The sequence below is a fragment of the Equus przewalskii genome, chromosome X (genome assembly GCF_037783145.1).
Source record: "Equus przewalskii isolate Varuska chromosome X, EquPr2, whole genome shotgun sequence".
Classification (NCBI taxonomy): domain Eukaryota; kingdom Metazoa; phylum Chordata; class Mammalia; order Perissodactyla; family Equidae; genus Equus; species Equus przewalskii.
The window spans coordinates 6289455-6313841 of NC_091863.1; the positions used below are offsets into that span (position 1 = coordinate 6289455).

The window sequence follows — 24387 nt, forward strand, 5'->3', positions numbered from 1 at the left end:
GCCAAAGATTGGCTGTTTTTCTTATGTATTAATTCTGGCCGCCAAATTGGTTGAGATGGGACATTTTTTGATGGACTTTCAGAGACTGGTTCCCAGATCTGTCTGCACAGTCCCGCCGAAAGATATTTACTGTGTAAAATGTGTCAGAAGGTTACAGTCATGTCTTTAGTTTCAAAAACAGGACTCACAGGTTAAGAGGTGTTGCGCTTTTCCCAGTGGGGTAATAATGTGAATATAAAACTGCCTAAAAATATTAAGTTGTATTTGCATTAGTTTGTTGTAGAAATAAAATGAGTTCCTACCTCTGTGCTTCTATGAGTTTGTTAACCTGTATTTTCCTTTGGATCGTAATTTCGCTATTAGTGATCTATTAAATGTCATGTCTTCTAGAAGAATCCTTGACCTGGTGTTTTGGCTACTTGCGTCCTGCCTTGGGTGGTCTGCCTGCTTGTGTGGTCATTTAGCCCGTGCGTGTCCTCACTTGGAGAGTGAAAGGGTTGACATGTGGATCTTGAGGCTTTGCCTGCCTCTTGTGTGTGAGGATTTTAATCTGGAAAGGGGACACTACTTAGATGTTGGGTAGGCCTTTTTCTTTTCTTTCAGGCTGGTTAAGGATTATGGTGGTTTTATGCTAACTGAAACTTTGGGTAAACTGACATTTATGTCCCATGCATTGAGTGTCGTTTTACCCACGATTAAAATAAGAAACATTTAACTTAACATTGATTGGTTAGTTGCGTATTTTACTTAAAAAAACAACAGCAAAACAATCCAGCAATTCAGAAGACACTTTGGGCTGTTGGATGTTTCTGAATAATTCTCGTGAGCGTTGTAGTTTCCCAATCTCACAAGACTGTGAAATAGGCACAAACAATGCTCACAGCAGAATTCAGTGTTGATTCTTGAAGAGGGTGTCTGCCTTGAATTCCTGTCATTTTTTTCCTATCGTGGTGGATGTAGCTGGAATGCATAAAAGAAAACACGAGAGTTTTCTTTGCTTGCTTCCTTTGAGCCTAGAACCTAGAATATGACCCCAAATAGTCAGCACTGAGCACTTTCCTTTCTGGAACGCTTGTCACCAACCCCCAGGGAGGAGAATACAGAGGCAGGAGGAAGTGAGGACCCCCCCCCCCCCCCCGCCACCTGATCACCTTCCCACTCTCCAAGAAATTGAAGACTTCCTCAAGTCTGCTGAGAACTGGGCACCCAACATCATCCATGCTGGAGCTTACTGTACATGATGCCATTTTATTTCTTAAATCAGTAATAACACATACTTTAATGTGGTAAGACCATAGAAATCATCATTAAGAACTGGAGAAAAATTCAGCACCACCGATGAGCCCTTTCCCATTCTGGTGCCCTGTGGGTGATTCTTAGTTTTAGCCAGGTCCACTGTGCTCCACTTTTTCTGGTTATCTTGACATCCATTTGAAGATGAGAAATGAGAACGTGGAGTGGAGGTCTGTTACCAAGGTCATGGGATGCAGAATCTGTAGCAGCAATATGCAAACGTGTTTCCCAGCATCTATAAAGTTCCAAGTGGTCGCAGCCTTCTAGGTTGTATTTCAGAAAAGCAGCTGAGCAGAGAACTGATGTGCCTACCATTTGGTTCATTTAGAGCATGGATTAAACTTGGGTCTTGGCCTTAGATTCTTTTTCCAACGGAATCTTATCAGGCACTTTAATCCCACACAACTTTAACGCCAGCTCTGTGTTGGTAAAGACTCAAGTATTCACAATTATCAGCTTGCAAAGGGTGATTGCCAGTTCCTGACAGTCACAGGTTAGTCTGAGAGACACGGTTTGTTTTAACTCCTAATTTGATTATGAAAAAATATCATATTAGGTTTGTATTTCTAAGACCATGGGTGATTCAATGCCAGTTTCAACTGTTTCCAGGGATCTGTAACGTAATACTTCAAAAAGCCTAGCCAGAAGAAACAACATACAGTGTTGGAGGTGCACCCAGCTTAGAAGTTGATGAAAATAAGAATGATCTCATGTGTCCAGTGCATGACAGAAATTATTGTAGACCAGATGAGAACAAGAAGAGGCCTGTGGAAATTAGAGTTGCCTTATGAATTTCATGGGACCTCTGATAAATTCTCTGATAAATTTCATGGGGCTCTGAGTACATTTCCTTTAAACCAATAGTCTCTACATTTTGTTGTGGGAGTCGGGAGAGGAGGACCCAAATGCCTTGTCTCAGGATTTAATGCCCAAAGCGGTCTCCCGAGTGGATTTGCTGTCGTCTGGCAGGTGCAAAGTGAGATTGTTAGAGTGTGGGAAGAAACTATCAGAATGTCCACTGACTTTTTATCTAATACTGAAAAAATGACTATTTTTGTGGTCTATGAAAAATGCATATAGTGTTAGTTGCATGTTGTACATAGTTAATAAAGAAATGACATGAGTTGGGGGCACATGCTTAAAACTTTTTTCTGATAGGGATATGCAGTGAAAAAAACATTTAGACTTTACCCCAGAGGTGGGGAGACGGGGTGATATTGAAGTCCCTGAATGCAAGTGAGATACTTGGCTTCTGCTGCCAAGTTGTGTGTGTGGGTTGGTGGGTGTGTGTACGCACGCACACACGCGTGTGCACATCAAGTGGCTTTGAGATCTATGAGCTTAAATATTGGACGTCACTCCAGAGGTGCAGCTGTTAATGAGGTGAATAAGGGAAGAAAGAAGATGCAGTGACAGGGTCCTGTGTGCACTTTGGATCTACTGGACTTTTTGTGCTTTACAAGCTGAAAAAATATTGGTGTTTTAGAACTAGATGACAACGTCTCGGTTGCAGGTGCCTGAGGAAGCTTTGGAACAATGCTGTGCTTTTGAAGCATTTCATGCCTCTGCAGTGTTTTCATAATCACTTCATGCTGTTTATAAATCAGCTGCTTCCATTGATGTTTTGCCCTTGGGGCTCCTGAGAACCAGGCGTTTTGTTGAAGAAGAGGTTCAGACTTGAAAAGACAGCACCAGGAGCTAGTGCGGGAACCGGCTTGCGGTAAAAGTCCTTGGGTGCCTTCAGCCTGGCTGTTTGCTGTTTTCTTCCCAGAGACATATTTCATCCATCATAGTTGTTATTAAATTTTTTTTTTTTTGCATTTCACATTAGCGACTTTTTTGAGAAAAAGCTGTCATTTTAGTTGATGCTGTATTAACTGGTGTTAGAGGGAGTAAATAAATATAAAAATTATACTACCCAGACCACATTGTGGGCTATGGAGGTAAGAAATAGGATTCACCTGCAAATTTAAGGCCTCTGCCTGGGCTCATTTGCTGAGAATGGCTCAGGGTTTGGTTTTCATGAGACTAAATGTCAACCACAAGTAGTTCCAGGATTTCCACACCAGCCGTTTTGTTTATTTGTTTAACTTGAAACGGTGGCTGTGTTAGCTTGGGTGTTTGTGTCTAATTTTTGGTGTTCGTGCCTATTTTCCCTCTGTGAATATTGAATTTGCAGGGTAACTTGTATATAAAGCCAAGGGCGGAGACTGGCACAGGGCATTCAGAAGCCTACAGGTAACTATTCTTGTTCCTTTCTACAGACCAACAGGACACCTGGTGTCACATGTCATTAACACTCTACTCGACATTCATTTGTCCTTTGGTAAACTGCAGTTTTTATCTTCCACTCAAAAAAAGACCGGATTGTTTCTCTTTATGGTGATGTTCAGAAGGCACCTACTGTAAGGGAAGAGAAGCAGAAAGTAGAATTTTTTTTTTTTTGAGGAAGATTAACCCTGAGCTAACATCCGTGCCCATCTTCCACTACTTTACATGTGGGACGCCTACCACAGCATGGCTTGCCAAGTGGTGCCATGTCCGCACCCGGGATCCGAACCGGCCAACCTCGGGCCGCCAAAGCGGAATGTGCACACTTAACCGCTGCGCCACCCAGCCGGCCCCAAGAAGTAGGATGTTTTAACATCTGTCCTATGCACCTTTGTCTCTGCTCTTCAGAGATCAACACTGTTAAGCTCTTATGCCAGATTGAGTTGTGAGTGTCTTTGGGAATGTGCTTTATCTGTCCCTGAGCCTGCCCCTTCAAGAGAAGAGAGAAATTACACACAGTATTTGGCTTTCAGCTAGACTTCTTGAGCCTTGTCCAGTCTTGACTTCATATTGCAAGCAGGTCAACCAGTCACCAGTGAGTCGCTTCAGCTCTGGACCAGAATCCTCTTCTGTCTTTGTTGTGGAGTGACAACACTAATAATTTTTCATGTGATTATTTGCCAGTCATATTACTCTGCATAAATATTTCGGAGCTGTATCTCAGAGACTGGCCCTGACCTGAGGCTGTTCTCAGAAGCCCACACCAAAGTCGATTCTATTTCCTGAATGCGTACCTAACACGCTCATGAAGTGCAGATAGCCATGTGTCATTTCTGGGAGCGTGAGGCACAGGCGTAGAAGCAGGAGTGTAGGCGAATAGTGGGGCCTGATGGGAAAAGCCAGCAGGACGTTAAATCCGCGAGTACACTTACCTTCGAGAGAGAATATCAAAGCAGACGAGTGTAGAGTGTTGTTGAAGTGCCATTTACATAATTCAGATCAAGGAAGGCGGTTACTTCTCCTTAGGAAGACTGAGTTAGTAAAATTAGCTATCTTTATTTTTCCACAGAAATAAAAATCAATTGCAGCTCAAATAATCGTATGTGAAGCTTTGTAATTGGAAATTTGAAGTTAGCAAAATTATATAACCCTGGTTAATTACATTAGTGTACTCAGACTAAATATAGAATAAGATTAGCTCATGGAAATATTTCATTTTTATCTCAGGCAGTATAGCTCGTGTTCACCCAATAGTTTCTAGTTATATTTTGTAATTTTTTGATCATTCTGGAAGAGTTTTTCAGACAAGTTAGTTGAAACAGGAGGCTGTATGTTATCATTATTTCCTAATTCATGTGTACATATAAGAGGCACACAGACTAGGCTGTCCTTCGTGGATTTGCATTTCCTGGGCACTCTGTGCTCCGTGCCCAGCGCAGGTGAGGGAGAAGCTAGGGCTCCCGCTTTGCTGCGGGGCCTTGGCTGTAAGGGAAGTTTGGGCTCCATTCATAGTTCGCTATCTAAAAGTAAATGTTCAACCTTCTCTAATTTCCTGTTGTGTTTGCTTTTCCATTGGATGTTCTATATCTGGACGACAAATGTGTTTTTCTGTGTGGGTTTCCAATGGCCCAGATGTTCATCGGATTGAAATTTGTCTGCGTCCACACCACTGGGTTGGGCATTTGGTAGCGTTGGGTGTTTTGTAGCTCCTGGATTTGAATTAGACATGTAGATTCAGGTCAGGCAGTCATTCCCTCTGCAAGCCATGTGTTACTTTGTTTTGCTCGGGTCTGCTGGAGGTGTTTGCTTTGCCTTTGGGTTGCTGCAGAGGCCGGCCTGTGGTGATGTTTAATTTAACGTAGAACTCTCAAGTCCGACTTAAGACCAAGTTGATTTTCTAAAACAACTTCATTGAGGTATAAATTACGTGCCATAAAAACACCCATTGTAAGTGCACAATTTGTTGACTTTTAGTAAATCTACCCAGTTGCGTGGCCATCATCATAAACCAGTTTTGGAACATTATCATTTCCCTGTGTGATCACTCCCATCCATTTGCTGTCAATCTCGGCTCCCACTTCCCAGCCACAGGCAACCACTAATCTCCTTTCTGTCTCTAGAGAGTTCCCTTTGCTCAGAACAGGCATCTGTGTGCTTGCTTGAGTTTACCCGGTGGTGAGAGAGACATTGTGAACCTTCCCGCCCCCTCCCCAGGACCAGGGATAAGTGGGGAGGCGGGGAGGAAGGCCAGGATAATAGCATCATGCCGTAGTTTCCAGTTTCGTCTTCTGTAAAGTCAGGACAGTGACGGAATCGTTGCAGGCCTTCAGTGTGGAACCATGTGGGAAGTAATGGGCTCAAAATCTGGAGGAGCTCATCATAGCGGGGCCTGTTAATGGTGAAGAATTGTGCATAAAGGGCCCCGCTGAACAGATGAGCAGCCTAGGAAAGGAGCCTCTACAGTGATGGGCTCAGTTCCTGGAGACCCCAGCACACAACCACAGGGCAGTCGCCCTTTCCTGCTTCCACCTGTCTTTCTTCTTGAAATCCCCTCCTTGTTTCTTTCGTGGCATTGAATGTTAGGCTTTGAGGGAAGTTCAGTCTTGGCAGGGGGTGTGCCTTAGCTCAGTGGTCCTCCACCAGGGGCTCCATTGGGGCCACTGGACGAGGTCTAGAAACCTTTCTGGTTGTTACAAATGGGGAAGGGGTGCTCCCGGCATCTAGTGGGTAGAGGCCAGGGATGCTGCCAAACGCCCTACACTGCAGAGGATGTCCCCCGTGCCAACAAACAGTAATCCAGCCCAAGAGATCAGGAAATCAGGGCCGAGGTCAAGAAACCCTGCCTTAGTAGCTTTGAATCTCTGGGGGTAGGTTTAAATGAGGTACTTAAGCTCTTCAGTAAAGACTTATTGAAGTTGAAGGGCTAAAAATGCCATCGGGCTTACAAAAGAAGTACAGGCATCTTTCAGTCTGCATCCAACCCAGGGAAATAGGGATTTTTCTAAAGCAAAGGATAAACAAAATTTTTGGAGCCAACTTAAGAGGGAAGAAGATTACTTTCAACCCCTTTAGAAGTATTCATTTACAAATAAACAGTGAAATTACAATGTAGACAGAGAAATCTGGGGCTATCTCTTGGCTTTGATCTGGGAATCAGATTTCATCTTTATCTGTTCCCAAAGAACTGAAAAAGGAGAGAGAAGGATCCTGACCCTGCAGAAAGAGTCTAAAAATTATGTCTGTGAATGGACGGGGCTGCTTCCAGCTGTCACCTTATCATGGAAAGTGTTTCCATAGTGGCTGGAGGAGTGGCTTCTGTGAGCCTAACACTTCTGTGCATCTGCCTATGGGCCTCTTAGTTTCTATAGGATTTTCTGTTGCTCCCCTGAAATCTACACAGTGTCATAAAAGCCAGCCCACCGCTGGCCCCCAGGGCTGTGCCCTCTGCTTTACCGGCTGCATTTTGTTTTCTTGGGCCGATCTGCCTTTGAGTCCCCTGAGAAAGTCAGGGCCCCCGCCTCGGCCTCCCAGCCTGCACACCCGCCTCCCCTCTCCCCCTCAGGCCTCCTGCGAGAGCTGCCCCTCCTCCCTGCAGCTCTGGTTCTGCCGGGTGGGGCCTCCTCTTCCCCGCGCCCCCTGCACCCTGCCTTGCTCCTGCACCTTCCTCTGAACAGATCTCTTTTCTTGCTTCTTTTTTTCCCCGTTTCTTTTGCCTGTTCTAAGCTCCTCCTTTTTCCAAGGTAATACATGATGAGATGCTAATTTCCATGAATTCAAGCCATGGGGAATTCTCTCTTCTCCCTCCTCCTCTCGCAGGATGACCAATATTAACGTTAGTCCACAGTGTGACATTATAGATTCTGTTTCTAGCGTGTTCAGCTGTCCATGTACAAATATCTAGTCTTGTGTTTTTATTTAAATGGGATCATATTATACTTGTTTTGTTCCATCCGCTGTCTTTCTTTTTACAACTTTATTAAGGTATGATTGAAGTACTGTAAACCAGACATAAAAAAAGATATTTGTTATCTTGATTGTGGTGCTAGTTTCACAAACATATGTACATATACAAGATAACAAATATTTCCGTCACTCCCAAATTTCCTTGTGCCTTTCTGGAATCTCTCTCTGCTTCCCTCCACCCCTGCCTCCAGGCAACCATTGATGACTGACTCACCAGGACTAGCTAGGTTAGTTTACATTTTCTACAGTTTCATACCAGTGGAATCACACAGTATGTATGCGTTGTTTTGCCTGGCTTCTTTCATGCAGCGAAATGATTTGGGCTTCATTCATGTGGTGGCCATGTATTACTAATTCCTTCCTTTTCATAGTGGGGTAGGATTCCATCGGATATGGATGCATCACAGTTTATCCATTCACCAGTTGTTGGACATCTGGGTTGTTTCCCATTTTTTGGCTATTATGAATAATACTGATGTAAGTATTTTTGTGGCCATACCAGTGGTTCTCGGACGGCCATTGTGTGCCGGAACGCCCTGGAGAGCTTGTTAAAGCATGGCTTGCCAAGCCCCATGCCCAGAAGTTCTGATTCAGTAAGTATGGGTGTAGCCCAAGGCTCTCGAATTTCCAGCAAGTTACCAGCTGATGCTGATGCTTCTGGTGTAAGGACCACACGCCCTTTGAGGGCCACTGCCTTAGAGGAAGTCTTACACATTTTGATTGTTACTCCTTTGTTATTTGTTCTAAATATTTCTCTTCTAGGAGCATTTCTTGTCCTGTAACATTGCTTGTGGTGGTTGTCACGAAGCTTCCCATTTTTGTGGTTGAATGTGTGAGTCTTTTCTTTGGCTTCCTTATGTGAGGGGGCTGATACCAAGAAGAACTCGGGGTTGGTGGGTTGGGGTGTTGCTGTCTCCAAAACGTCAGCCATGATACCCCCATCGACAGGGGTCTCCCCTCATTGGACTCTTTCAGGACCTGACTTGTGCCCTCTCTCTTCTGTTGCAGATTGCTGGGGTCACTTTCCGAGGAAATGGCCCAGCAGTGCGGTCAGCACCACCCACGTTGGGCAGGCTTGGGCCCAGGCCCTGCGCCAGCTGCTCCCTGGTGCTGGGTGTCCCCGGAACTTGAGGGTGAGGCATGGCTGCTCACCTGCCTTTCCTCTCACAGGGAGACAGATCTGTCCTTTCTCCATCCTCCCATCTCACACAGCCAGGCCCAAACCAATAACCGTATATTCTTTTCAATATGTATTTCATTTTCATTTCAGTTTGCTTTTCAGGAGTCTAGTCTGGGTCAGCTAACTTGCAGCAGCAGACGTTATCAGTAGATGTTTAGTACCATGTATTTGTTACAGTTATTTTTTTATTTGGGGGAAGGTAATTTATTTTAGAGAGCAGCTTTAAATTACTGAGAACTATTCTTTTTGCAAAAGCATCTTTCTGAATTTTGCTCCTGAGTCCATTGCATATACTACCTCAGGCCACCTTTTGCTACTGACCTCAGCTTATTCATTTCCGAATCGTTACTCAGGACAGTTGTGGAGTGTATTGTTGTGCAAGATTCCAGCCTTGTTAAGTAAACTCATCTCCTTGATGAACGTTTTCATCACTCCAAAAAGAAACCCCACGCCTGTAAAGCCGTCACTCCGCAATCCCCCTCCCCTAGCGTCTGGCAACCGCTGATCTACTCTCTGTCTCTACAGATTTACTATGCTGGACATCTCCCATAAATGGAATCATGCAGTATGTAGCTTTTTGTGCCTACCTTCTTTCACTCGGCACCGTGCTGTCGAGGTTCGTCCCTGTGGTAGCGTGTGTGGTTCGAGTTTCCTGGTAAACGTTTTGTGGAAACTGGGTAGTCCAGGAAGGCTTGGAGTCGGGGGTTGGGAATCGAGGTGGAGGAATGTTAGGGGATGAGTAAACCACACGCACGGGCTGCTCCTCTCTCAGATTACATTTAAAATGGAAAATGGTTCACAAATGGAACATTGTTTATTTCCTGGTCAGCTTCCAATCTGGCATCAACTGTCATCTTCTTGCTGCTCTCTCTCTTTAACTCTTCCATCTTTTCCTCTAAAGATCAACATAGAAAACAATTTGGATCAGTTAAAGTGGCAACTGCTGACCCCTCTTCCGTGCTGCATTTTTTGGTGGGATTTAGGAGGTCCTTTCTTGGGAAAAACCATGGGAAGCTTGCATTTCCGAAGGGGGTTGTGTGAAGTTGCTCTGAGGTCATGGGGTTCCGACCAGCTAGACTTTGTCTGCTTTCTAGGGCCTCCCCAAAGCTACAACCCCGACTTACACGGTAACAGAATCATAGTGCTGTTTACTTTTCTGAATTTATGAGCCTTATGTCTGCGTCGGACGGTTGTTACCATTCTGGGGGCGGGTTGGAGAAGATGGAGGCTGATTTTTCTCAAGCCATCTGTGGGACTCAACTTTCTGGGGCGTCTCTGCCTACCACGAGGGGCTTAATTGGTAAGGCTGAAGGTCATGGGTGTTTTCTCAGTTGATCTTATAAGTGACTGTATTAGTCTCTTCTTACTGCTGTGACAAATGACCACAAACTTACTGGCTAGAACAACTCAAATTTATTATCTTATCGTTCCAGAGGTCAGAAGTCTGATGTGGGTCTCACAGGGCTAAAATCAAGATGTCAGCAGGGCTGTGTTCCATCTGGAGGCTCTCAGGGATAATCCATTTCCTTGCTTTTTCCAGCTTCTACAGGCTGCCTGCATTCCTTGGGTTGTGGCCCCTTCCTGCATCTCGTAAGCCTGCAGTGTAGCATCTCTCTGACCATTTTTCCATAGTCATATCTTCCTTTGATTACAGCCTGCAAAGATTCTCCACTTTTAAGGGTGCATGTGATGACACTTGGTCCCACCTGGATAATTCAGGATCATCTCCCCATGTCAGGATCCTTAACTTCATCCCATGCGTAAAGCATAAAGTCTCTTTTGCCAAGTAAGGGAACATTTCACAGGTCCCAGGGATTAGGGCATGGGCCTCCCTGGGGGCCATTATTCTGTCTTCTCATTGACACTCTTCAATGAGAGACTTATTTCCTTTGTTTCCATCTCTTAATTTGTTCCTCTGAAGCCTGTAGGGTTCGTATATTTATTTAGTGCTCGCTTTTTGTCTCTTGCGTGATTCAGAAATCAAGGTGCTGTGGAACCATTTGGTCTGTATGCCTGCCTTTCCCTGAGGTGCAGCCACTCCTTGATCTTGATTGACCTCTAAGTTGAGCCAGGACTCGTTTTCCATCTTGGAAAGAGCCGGGATTGTTGGTGCAGCTTGAGGACACACTCGTATGTGTAGGCCCCCTCTTCTTCCCAGGCCACCCTTGGTTCAGAGATGTCTTGGGGACTCTGCCAGAGCCATTTGCTGGACTTGATGTCTCAGCGTCTGAGTCAGCTGTGGGAAAGACCACCCTGGCATGAGCAGAGGCAGCATGTGGGGCCCGGCCCCCAGGACTTCAGAGATACCGTATGTAATTTTTATGGGGCCTGAATTGATGGCCAGTGGGCTTGTGGCTCCACAAAACTGTGGCAGAAGACAGGTAGGGATAGGGACAGAAGACTCATAATAATATAATAATACCTACTTGTTAATCAGCATTTTGGTTCAAAAAATATTTTGGAAGTGTATTAGTCAACCTTCTGCTATGCCGAAGTTAGATAACAAACAGCCCGCAAATTGAAAGGCTTGCAGCATGAAGCACTTACTTCTTGCTTTCTATTCAGTAGGTCAGCTGTGGCTCTCCTGGGCTCAGCTGGGTGGGTTGAGGAAGGCTAGGTCAGGCTCTGGACCAGGTTTAGGGCTGAACTGTGTCTCTCTTCACTCTAAGGCCCGTGGACAGCTAAGGCACGCCTAGGGCATACCGTGTGGTATAAGAAGAAGGCAAGTGAAACCATGCTGGCACATTTCAAGCCTCTGCCTTCAGCACCCACTGACATCCTGTGGACCAAAGCAAGTAACATGACTGGGTCCAACATCCAGGGGTGGGGAGGGCTCGTCTAGTCAGGAGGTCCTGCAGAGTCTCACGGCAAAGGGAGTGAGTATATATTTGTATTACGGAGAGAGAGGAGGGAGGGAAGAAGTGGGATTTGTGTGTGCGAGGGAAGATGACCCCAGTGGGTGAGAGTGGATACACCCAGTTGCATCCAGGAGAAGAGCTCTGTAGGCAGATGTCAGAGGCAGCAGGTGCTTGTGAAATATGTAGCTTTCTGGGTACCATCTTTGAACAGTGGTTCTCACCTGGGTTGGGGGTGGGCAGTCATGTCCCCCAGGGGACATTTGGCAGTGTCTGGAGACATTTTTCGCTGTTACAACTAGCTAGGGGAGAGTGCTCCTGGTGTCTAGTGGATGGAGGCCAGGGATGCTGTGCAACAGCTTACAATGCACAGGACAGGCCTCCCCTGCCCTGCCCCCCTCACCCCCCACCCCACTCCATGGAATCATCTGGTCTGGGCCCAAATGTGGGCAAACAGGCAATTTCCAGGTGATTCTCATGTACTTTGCAGTTTGAGACCACATCTTGCGGGGCTGCCCCACCTGGGAGGGGGAGTTGGCGATCCTTTCCATGGAAAGACGTCCAGACTTACTGAGGAGAAGGGACTTATTTACTGTCTCACAGATGGCTGGGTAGAGGCCAGTTAAACCCCAAGGCTCTTGGCTAGGTCTCTTTGATTTCTGTGGTTTTTTATCATTTGCTTTGTACTGTATTAATTCTTTGAGTTTTATTAATGCTTTACTATTGCTCAGCCTAATAAATAGACCATTTATTTGGTGTTGAAAAATCTGTTTTTTATTAGGAGATTTCCCTTACGAGCTTAGTATTTTTTTCTCCAAGTGGCCTTTTGCCAATTATTTCTCTTACGCATGTATTTTATTTTCCTTTTCCTCACCAGCAAGATCGCAAGTTCTTGATGGCAAAGATCACGCCCTAAATCTCCGTTCTGCCCTGCGCAGTAGTGAGCAGATGGTAATTGTCCGTCAGTTGCTCATGGTGTCCATTGCAGTGCACACTGCACTCTGTGGTTAAGGGTCATTTATCAGGTTTCCGTGGACCAGCCTTTTATACCTTGCTATAAATCCAGTTTCCAATCTTTAGGGCCCAGTAGTTAGCCTGTTGATGCTCGGTTGCTATCTGGCAAAAAGGAGGCTTTGACCTCATTGGAGGAAGGGAGCCATGTTGTTGAGAGGCTGACAGCCTCATTCCTCCTCCTGCGCTCGTGTGGTTTTGTTTTGGTGATTGAAATGTTGGCGGTATGAGTGTAATCGGGGTACCCCTTGCCAGCAGGACACCACAGTGCAGCGCTGTGAGTTAAAGTCTCTCTGAGCCCCACCTCCGTTGTGTACAGCAAGCGAATATAGATTTTCTTGTAAAAAGCCAGTTGGGGAAGCGTTTGCTCCAGAAGATGCTGTGTCACCTGGAATTTGCCATGATCAGGTCAGCCAAGTACTGCCTGCCGCTTGGAGCTACCAACAAGTTGGGAAAATAACTTTGTTATGAAGAACTTTTTGTTTTTCGCTTGAGTAATGTTTAATTGAAATGGGTCTCCTTGTATGTATCTGCGGGACAGTAGTGTGAGAGCAAGGCTTTTGTTCTGCCTGATTCCACACGGGGGAGAAGACATTTACTGGCTTAGGGGATGCAGAGAGAGGGTCAGGGCCCTTGGAGCTGGTTCCATTCTTCAGTTTTCTTTTTTTCTTTAATGGGACATAATTGACATATAACACTGTGTTAGTTTTAGGTGTACAATACAATGATTTGATATATGTATACATTATGAAATGATTGCCGGAATAAGTTTGGTTAACATACGTCACCATACATAGTTACAATTATTATTTTTTCCCTTGGGATGAGAAGATCTACTCTCTTAGCAATGTTCAGATATACATAACACTGTTGTTAACTGTCATTACCATGCTGTACATGACATCCCCAGAACTGAGTCATCTTATAACTGGAATTTTACACCTTTTGACCAGATTCACCCATTTTCCCCACCCCCTCCTCCTGCCTCTGGCAACCACCCATCTGTTCTCTGTTCTTTACGAACCTGTTGCGTCACCGCTCTTCTCCTTGGCCCTTGGGAAACCAACTTGGTGTGTCTGACAAGCCAGATGGCCAGCAGTTCACACATAATAAAAGAGGAGATGAAAGTGTAAGTATGTGAGTGAAATTAGGAGGGGGGCTTGGCCTCGCTAACAGATGAGGAAGGCCCTTTATGTGGATCCTGACTGCCACATTTCCACGGGCAGGTCTAGCAATTTCAGATGTCCTTATGCTGCCGATCTGTGCTTTTGTCTAAAATAAAATTTATGTAAAAATGAGCCGACCTCTTGAGAGTTGAAACTTAGCAGTTAGAAAACCAGTGTCAGTTTTGGGAAAGGAACTCCCACCTCGGCAGATCTGGCCCTTTTAAAGGCATCTGGCGTGTCACTTGCGCCCAAGAACTGGAGCTGGCATCCACTTAGGAGGAACTCAAACTTCTCTTTCGGTTCTGCATGCTTGTATCAAGACGTTTTGAGTATTAATTCCTGTCACATAGCAGGAGAGGGTTCATGTCATCCCTGTATGCAGAGAGTAGAATGTTGTTGAGATTGGGAATAAGGGTGTGTGGGGGCTGTATGTGTCTGTGTGTGTGTGTATGAAGGGGAGAAAGGAACGGGATGATGAAACCATTTGGAGTGCAGGGAATATGTCAGCAAAACATGCTTGCAAGGGTAAATAATAAAATTTTGGCAGTAGGCTGTGTTTCTGAGCTGTGACTCAGAGGGGGTGATTGAGAGAGATTCCAGTGGTCGTTTAATCCATCCTGCTTCTTATCGGTGCCACAGGACAGTGTCTCAATTCAACTTTCCAGAATACTCTCTAGGAATTCTTTATGCTCAATGGAGATGATATTCTTCCACTTGCTTCCCTGTGCTTAAAGGAACTGGGAGCTGGCATTATCGTCAGATGAGCAATCTCCATGTCCCTTTGATGGCTGTGTCCTCCTTAGTGGTGGGATGCCCATGATTTTCCTGCCTACTCTGGCTTCTTGCAGGGCACCTGCCCTCACGGTCCTGCTGTACAACACCTGTAATGGGAAATGAAGACTTTTGGAGATAGGTTGATTCTCCTGTATGGAGGTTGGGGTTATTTGAGCCAATGTAGTCAGTTCCTGAAGTCATCTGTGATTTACTGGATTAAATCAAAGAAGACCCATGTAATTATAGATTTTCATTTTTTGGGGTCCAATATCCAGACTAATGTATCCCTGGAAAGAACCCTCGAATGGGAACAGAATTACTGAATTTTAGTCCTAATTCTGTCATTAACCACCCTTGTGACACTGGCCCCAAGAGAATAAAAGAGTCATTGTCATGTTTCTCCTGTCGACTGAGACCTTGCGTCGTTGCAGTACCAAAACACGCTGGATCGATTTTCAAGACTGTCTGCAGCTCCTAGTTTGACTTAGTGGAATTACAGGGATTGCTCTGCCACTCATGCTGGTAAAAATCGCAGATGATGCAATGCAGTGGCTAAAAAATTGTCTTTGAGATCTTCTCTTGTCACCTTATAGGGAATGCTCTATAATATTTACGTTCACTGGAACTTCTAGTGACTAAACTGCCATGAACAGGAACCAGGAAATGCCACCTTCCAGCAAATTCTGTCCTGTAGGGTTGTCTTATAATGAGGTGTGAGAGCATTTCCTGATTATCTAACCAAGTGGATGTGACATTAAAGGCCGATTTGGAGCCTGTCAGAGAAAATCAAGTTCAGACACTTAGTCTAAATAGAAGTAAGGAATATGATTGCCTTTATCTCTTTCTCTTAGTTCTCTTTGGAGGATGCACGAGCTTGTACCTTGGTGACAAACTCCACATATAGAGGGATATTTTTTCCCCTGAGAAGTCTTTGGATAGTCAACTCATAGACTATTCAGTGTAAAACCAAAACAAACATAATTCTTTTGTATCGTTAAAATATTTAGCTTGAGAAGCTTCATTGAAACTTGATGATGTCTTGCGAATTTGTGTAAGGAGGATTAGGTACCTTTTAAAAAGATTCCTTTCTGTTCGCTGTGCTTGGTCCTTTTCAAGTTTGGATTAGAACAATTCTCCAGGAAAGCCGACGTGTTAAACTGTGGTTCACTCTTAGGATCACTCACATTACAAAAGAAGTTCTACCTTTGGCCTTTGTTTTCCGCTCATTTGCTTTCTCGGAGACATTTCCACAGCTGGTCTTAGAGGAGCTGTGGAACAGGAAGCTTTAACAGATTTTTTCGTAACCAGCATTTGCTTCTTGCCCTGCATTTTTGCCATCCATTTTCCACTTAAAAAATGGAGACGCGTTCCAGAGCTCCTCCTGAGAGATGCTGAGTCATGGAACTTGCAGGGGACTGCTGGCATGCCTGGTGTGACAGATGGGCTCGAGAGACATCAGCCGACATGGGGAAAGGATTTATCTCTGCGCCCCATCGTCTGTGCTCATTCTCGTTGGCTCCAGCTCTTTCCTTTCCTAGCTGCCCTTGATGTTCATTTGAACGAAATTTCACCTCTACAGAAGGGCTCTGGGCAGAGATGCCCGCCGCGCCGTGGCCTAGCTGGCTCTAATGTTGTGAAGGGGCAGGAATGACAGAGGAATGGGGAGCAGGGAGAAGTGAGCAAGGCCGAGGTGACAGTGACATGTCATTCTGTTAGAGACTTGGAGGGATGTCTGTGGAATATGAAAACATGGTAAGATTGTTTTAGGTCTTTTTCAGGTCGAGTGGAGATTAGTCCCGTGGCTCCATCTTTGAGTAGGTTTTGTATCCAGTTGATTCTCATCGTTCTTGGTAGCTGTGTGTGAAGTCACTGAGACTGTAGACACTTTGCTCCTAGGGGAAATACAGGGTTAGGTCCCTGTCAGCCTCTGGTCACAATATTTTCATCACCCAGTCAGGACATAATCTTGTTATATGTGTTTCTGTTTGAAGACGCTTTATTGAATATATCTTGTTGATTCATTCACAGTGAACTCAGCCAACAGTGCTGTAACTTGTAACCTTAGGAAGCTTATGTAAGACACATATTTTCTCCGTAAGACACACCCCAGCCTTCGTGCCCTTAGGAACACCAGACAGCACTTCAGCACCATGCTTGGGGGCCATTCTGAACAGTGACATCACCAACAAAAAGCACAGAAATGCGAAAAATGTGGCACTCGATAGACCACGGAAAGGACACTTGTTTACAGTCTGGAAGCTGGAACAAGAATGCAGAGTGCCGTCTTGTTCAGCCTCAGCTGGGAACGTGTGCTACAGTGACTTAACTTTTCCCGTGCTCTGCACGTGTCCTTGAATGACCATGACGTGCCCTGGGTATTGATGCCGGGGTTACAGGTAAGTTTTAGCAAATAGGCAGATTCACAGATCCATAGTGTATATCCCTGTGCATTAGATACACACACGCATATTTATGTTTTGAGAGAGATTTTAACCATCTCAAGGCAATCAGCATTATAATAGTTCTGTCTGTTTGGCCCTCTGGAGATGGAGTTCGGGGTGTAGATGTTTTAATGGGGGAGAAGACCTGAGAAAGGTAAATGGGGGACAGGATTGAGTACGGAAAGCCTCTGGACCTTGAAGCATATCTGATAAAGTTTGGAGCAGCCAGACGCTGAGCTTTGGAGCAGACACTACCTGTTAGTTAGAGAGAGATGGCCACGCTCAGTCATGGGGCAGCTCAAGAAGAGCAAAGCCAGGGTGGATTAGCAAATTCTTTCTTGAAAGGAAATTAGGAGTTTTGCGCCTCCCACTGTTACAGTTGGTAAACCAAACTTTTGATTTCAGTTGTATATATAAAAAAAATCTTTTGCACCCATATTAAGTTGAACTGATCAATGTGGCTGTTTTTGATCAAAAGTCGTCAACTACTGTCAGTGTCTAATGGTTCAACTCAACAGAATCTTTTCATGGTGTAATGATGCTATTTGAAATGAGGATAACACCACTGTCATCTTCGCTAGTTGAGGAACTCCACCGTACCTCATCTGAAACGTGATTTGCCTCACAGTGGAAGCCAGTCAATGGCATCCGAACTCACTGATGATTCTTGGTTGGTTGGTTGGTTGGTTGGTTGTATTTGGATGGCCCCCTGCCCCAGATTATGGTGGAAAGGGAATCAAGGTATTAAAAAAAAAATTGTTGAGTTTATGAGTAGGTGTTGCTGGTGTGTATATATTTAAGGTTGTTTTCATCCATGAAAATGAGCTTTTTCTGGGCAGCTCCTTCCTTTTCCTTCAGGTTTTGTGAGTGCTGAATACTGAAGTCCTGTATTAAAATTCCATTATTGGAGGCCGACCCTGTAGCCAAGTGGTTAGGTTCACGCGCTCCACTTCGGTGGCCCAGGGCTTTGCTGGTTTGGATCCTGGGCGCGGACCTGGCACCACTCATCAGGCCATGCTGAGGTGGTGTCCCACATGCCACAACTAGAAGGACCTATAATTAGAATATACAACTATGTACTTGGGGGCTTTGGGGAGAAGAAGAAGAAAAGAAGATTGGCAACAGATGTTAGCTCAGGGCTAATCTTAAAAAAAATAAAATTCCATTATTGAACAAATGTTTTAAGGAGAAACAACAGCCTTATGACTACAGCTTCTGAAGTGATAGGAATATTAAGTAACATTAGGTTGAACATGTAACTACCAGTGTATGAAGTAAATAACTTCTCAACTTGGTTTTAAAACCAAATGAACATAGTTCATTTCATTAAAAATATCCAACTGAAAAAGGATGGGTGGCATCTAATGGTAAAGTGCTTTATTCCTATTTAGAATTCATATAGATAAGTTCTATAAGCAATTTGATCTTTTCTCTTTCAGGTGAGATAAATCCTGAGAGTCATTCTTTTTTTTGGTGAGGAAGATTGGCTAACACACCAATCTTCCTCTTTTGTATGTAGGTCGGTGCCACAGCTTGGCCACCCATGAGTGGTGTAGGTCTGCACCGGGGAGCCAAACCTGGGCCACAGAAGCAGAGCACGCTGAACCTAACCACTAGGCCACAGGGCCAGCCCCTGGGACTCATTCTGTAAGAGATAGTCACCCTTACTCTACATTTGTAGGTGTGGTCCATGTCCTTGAACCAAGAATCACCGGGACCACGCACACCTGTAGTTGGACAGAGTTGGGTTTGTTGACTTGTTGCTGTGAGGAGACCATGGGACATCTCAGTAGGAGGATGTTAGGAAGGACCTAAAAGATTTGGGCTTGTGGCAGTGATTTGGTTAGGGTTTAGGGGGTAAAGGGCCTTGTCTGGTGGTGGTGGTCTCTGAAACTGTTGATGTTCCAACAGGAGAACGCCACTGCTTAACTGTGAGTGCCAGGCCAGGTCCCAGCGGTTGGCAGCTGCTTTTCTCTTTCAGTTAATACATATTTTATAGAATAGATGAGTGACTGATTGAATGGATGTGTGCTTAAACATCAGAAACATCCAAATAAAAGAATTGTCCTAAAGGGGCTTCTTAATGATCACTTTTAAAATAATGCATTGTAATATGCATCATTTTAAAAAGCATGCGTTGTAACAACTGGATGTGGTCCTGGTGTCATCTCTTAGCCTTTGATGCTAACAGAAGACCAGCTGTTTCCTCCAGACCCCTATTGATGAGGGCAGTGGAGCATGATTCAGGATTATGGAAACCTCAGCCTGGGTGAAGGTTGAGTTGTAATGATGGCACTTCTTTGGTTCATATTTTAGAGCATTGGGTATATTCTTTTTGATATTCTTGTGAATATTTTCTTAATTTCATTTTCAGATTGTTCATTTCCAGTATTTGCAGAATATTAAATTTTAATGCAATAGAAGACTTTTTTCTTGCTAATTAGAGGAAGACATTTTTTTCCTGGTCCACTGCCTGTGTTTGTGGCAATGAGTTTTTATCGACTAGGAAGACCTTTATAGGGTTCATTTATGCCCCTTGAGTTTGCTGTTTTTAGTTCTTCAGAACACCAGGAGGACGCCCCCGTAACAGAGACTGTTTTAGGTTTTTAAAAACGTATTTAATTAGCTTTTTATTTTAAATGATTTGTTTTGCTTAATTGTAGACCACAAGAAGTTGCAGAAATAGTGCGAGAGGTCCTGCGTGCCGTCCCCCAGCTTCCTCCAACGGTGGCATCTTACCTCATCTTTGAGCAGTAGGGAAACAGGAAGTCACCGTGGTGCCATACAGTGAACTCGTCCACAGTCCTTACTGGGAGTTCACCAGTGTGTGCGTGTACTCATTTGTGAGGTACATTTTAAAGATGAGCGTGTGTAATAGCTTCTCTTTCAAAGCTTAAATGGAACATACGTTGAGCAGAAGGGGACAGAATGAGTTGGGGGCGATACACAAAAACCCAGTAATCATCAGCTTGACTTTTCTTTTTTTTTTTTGGTGAGGAAGAGTTGCCCTGAGCTAACATCCATGCCAATCTTCCTCTAGTTTGTATGTGGGTCCCCACCACAGCATGGCTGACAAGTGGTATAGGTCTGCACTGGGGATCCCAACCTGTGAACCTGGGCTGCAGAAGTGGAGTGCGCCAAACTTAAAGACTGCACCATGGGGCTGGCCCCACCTTAACTTTTCTTAGTGGCCAAAGTGGATGGGACAGGTGACAGCACCCCAGGAAGGCAGGAGGTTAAAAACTGGATGTGTTTGCTGCTCCTGCATGTAAGGGGCATGCTACTTTTGTTGTCGGTACTGAAATAAGACAAACTATTTTCCCCTCAAACTCCACGTAGACTGATAGAGACTATAATGGTGGGGGGACCCTGCTTATCCCAACCTGCCATCACTGGTCCTGGGTTCACTTACGTAAGCAGTTCACACATTCCTTCATTTGTAAATGGGCGGAACAACCTCTTTTTCCGCCTTCGGTGATGGTAGTGTCGGCTTTGGTAGGATCCACCCCACTTAGACCTCACTTTGGAATTTCTCTCTTCTTGTCTGCTGGGGCGGGTTGCCACTCGTCTTGCTAGGGGACTGGGGATGTGAACTCACCTTGTAGCAGACCTGGGTCTCCCGGCACCGGGACTGTGGCAGGATGGTTTTCTTTCCCACCTCTCTTGCCGTGAGGGTAATTAGATTGGAAATGGTTAATGAGTGTAATGAGACACCCCAGAGTTGTGTAGCTGCAGTGTGGGGAGGGGATGGCTGCACTTTGTCCGCAGGGTTAGATGCGAGCTGGTCAGGAATCCAGTGTGGTAGCTTTGGGTCTGGCGATCGAGAAGCTCCTATGAGCGAGGCGTGGAGTGAAGTGGCAGGAGCCTTTATGACTTGGAGAAACCGGAGCCAGGCTCGTTGATTGGCTTGCACCCGTGAGATACGATAAGACTGGACTGGGAAGTTTGTTGTGAATGTCATCGATGCCAAGGAGCCTGTCAAACGTTTATGGTGGCTTGGGGGCTAAATAAAAAAGGGTTTAATAGACAAACCTATAGAGACAGAAAGTCAATTAGTGGGGGCTGGGGGCTGGGGGGGGCTGGGGCTGAGTAGTGACTGCTCGAGGGTACCGGGCTTCTGGGGATAATGAAAATGTTCTAAGGTTGGTTGTGCTGCTGGTGGTTGCACAACTGGGTGGATATACTGAAAGCAGTTGAATTGTACACTTCCACTGGGCGAATTGTGTGGTATGAGATTTGTATCTCAAAAGCTGTTTAAAAAGGGTTTGGACCACCGCTTTCATACTTTCAAGCATGCTCTTCAAATATCTCTCGTGATCTCGTGCGGTCGAAGCTCCTTCTGGTACACAGACTCTGTGTAACTTCAGTGCAGAGACAGCAGTTTCAGAGTGACTAGTTCCAGAAAATGTGTCCTTGTCTGTTATCTCCACACGGTCACAATTAGGAACGAGGCGTCCACAGGGAGCGGTGAAAACATGGCTGATATCAGAGGAAGTGGGGCACTATCATCTCTTTATATCTTCCCTCTTCTCTCCCCTTCCCCTCCCCAAAACAAACAAACAAACAAAAGACAAAGAGAAAGCGAGAGACTAGTGGCACAGCTGAATATGCTCCAGGCCTTTAAGAGAACTCAGTACGGGAGGGAGGGAAGAGAAAGCAGAAATGTAGCCGCCCACCCTTCCTCATCAGCCAAGAGAGAGATGAAGGTAGAGATGGCAGAGGGCGGACACTAAAGCATCAATTGACCCTTCAGAATTGGGGGAAAGTTTGAAAAATGTGGTCCCTCAAATCACCCTTATCATCTTTGGTGAAAGTGACATAGGCGGTTCCCTCACTGAGTGTTTGGGGAGAATGCGGGGGAAGTTTACAGTGCATGTGCTTGCACAGCCATCACCAGTCTCTGTTGCTCTCCGATGAATCTTGCTTGGAAATGGTTAGAAGCCCATAGTTTGAAGTAATATGAACTATTTCTCTAGTCATAAACTTAGCAAGATAAAAAGCACATCCAAGTGGTCACTTAATATTTCCCAATACTCTGCATTTTTGTCATGAGCTTTGTAGAATTGGGCTGGTGCTTAGTTAAACTAAAAAGGGAATGGTCGAAATGGCACATCAGGGTTTAGTCTCCTGAGGAAATGTTGTCTGAACAGCCGTCTTTTGCAACTTTGCAAAAGTTAGCACATCTTTGTTATGAGTTATAAATGCTGCACAGTTGCAAGGGAGAGCAGAAGAAGCAGGCCCAGGGACTGAGAGAGGAGAGCGAGGAGGAAGAGCCCCTGATAGAACCAGTTCCCCTTTTGTGTGTTTGAGAGTTTAATCCACCGCCAGGGGATTTCTGTGTCACTTCCTGTGCTGAAACCAGAGTGGCCTGTCCTGCTTTTGACCTTTACTGTGTGAACCGTGGCTTCATTCATGTGTACCTGGTTCATTCTCAGTGCCAGGGTCCTGTCCCTAGATTGACACCTGGACCTGAACTTTGGGGCTCGAATAGGGATGTAACTGAGCCTTAAGGGAGACAAGGATAAAAATCATTAGTAGGTAGCCGGGACCTTTCTGGGTGTCTGCTCTGCACAGGGCAATGTCCTAGGCACTTTCTGTAGTTCCTTTTGAGCCTGCACGACAAGTCTGAATCATTGGAAAGACTCTTCCTGTTTCACGAGTGGGGAAACTGAGGCCAGGGCAGTGACGTACCCAGTCCGCAGCTCTGAACTGTGGAGCTGAGAGCTGAGTGGTGGCAGGTGGGTCAGTGTGACTTGAAGCCTGTGTTCTTTCCAGGACACTACTGTGCTTCTACACTTTGGAAGGTTTCCCCCCTCATTCATGGCCCTATTCAGTCTTAAGATTCCACACTACCTGCGGGAGTCTGTGGTGGATGGTACAGTGGGTAGAGGCCAGGGTTGTGTACATGGGAACCCTGAAAAAAATGAGTGTCCGATTCCAGAAACATCTCTGAGCCAAAGCTTGAGACAGGCTTCCTTTAAGACAGGGGCCAAATTTGGCCCGCCACCTGTTTTCGTACAGCCTGCGAGCTAAGAATGGTTTTATATTTTTAAATGGCTGAAAAAAGAATAATATTTTGTGACACATGAAAATGATATGAAATTCAAATATGAATGTCCACAAAGTTTTCTTGGAACACAGCCACACCCGTTCATTTCTGTGTTGTCTAGGGTCGCTTTCTCTCTACAAGGGCTGTTGCAGGAGAGACCCTCTGGCCCCCGGAGCCTAGCAGGTGTACTCTCTGGCTGTTTACAGAACCAGTGTGCAGTCGCTGTGTGCTTTCAGGCACGTACCACCTCTCTGCTGTGACTTGCACATCCTCCTCTCTCCTGATCTTTTCCTCATTTGCCCCCTATTCCCATCTCACCTTGCTTGCTGAAGGCTGATATTCCACAATTAGAGAGTCATTTGTTTCCTATGAAACTTTGTCCCAGTTAAAATGCCAGTCGTCCCGGGAGAGGTAATACATTAAGCCTTACTGGCTATTTATACCACAGGATTGGAAGGGATTGTACTGGCTTTGTCAGAGCAGAGCAGGGCTGTTGCATCAAATGCAGGGGTACGGGGTTCCCCCATGTGTGGCAGGATAAGAGGGAAGGCTTAGTCATCCAGAAGAGGCCTTTTTGGTTCATCGCTTACTTTTTCGCGTCCCTCTCAGTCACCCAGAAGCTGGGAGTGTTCGTGGGCGAAGGCCTCAGCTAAGCTCCTCTGTAGGAATTGTCAGCTTCAGAGAGCCACCTGTCCTGAGGACACCCCACCTGCACCGGAGAACCCGGTGACAGCTGCATGACACGACTGGTGTGAGCGGAATTGTAAGGCAGGGCCCCCAGCTAGGAAGTGGTAGAGCTGAGATTTGAGATGGACAGTCTTCTGCTTGTCCTCTGGTGCTCAACTACATTCTAGCACCTTCTGCGGAATGCCAGCTTAACATACTAAGGATGATGACCCATTAAAGCCGAGACAAAGGTGAGAACACGTGAGGGAGGTGCCACTAGATTTATATCTTGCACGTGGTACATGGTCCCCCATCCATGGAAGAACTCCGTTTCCCCCCAGAAACAGCATTACAGTTGAGATGCACAATACCACAGTGTACGATTGGCGCGTTGTGGCCTCCTACTTGTGTATTTTTCATGGCCAGTTTACATTTCAGTTACATTTGCAGGCTTTACAAGGCCATGCTAGACTAGCTGAGAACTTGACCGTATTTTTATAGCCTTGTTTCCAAGAGAAGAACATTTCTGAGTGGGAAGCCGATGAAGACTTGGACTCTATCCCGTTTGTAATTTGGAGGCCGCATTAATTTCAACATTTTTTCCTTAAACTTGTTTCGTTTTGGTGTACACAGTAGGAGGGCAAAGTATTCTGTTAGCTCCGGTGTCTTTGTAAGTGGCTTCCTTCCTTCGCATTTTCTTTCTTGACTTCTCAAAGCA

General features: G+C 45.4%; 1 protein-coding gene across 15 annotated transcripts in view; it reads left to right on the forward strand.

Annotated features, from left to right (window-relative positions):
- Positions 1 to 24387, forward strand: part of TBL1X (transducin beta like 1 X-linked) — a 210793-nt gene that overhangs the window by 8958 nt on the left and 177448 nt on the right. The gene's annotated exons all lie outside the window — the stretch shown is intronic.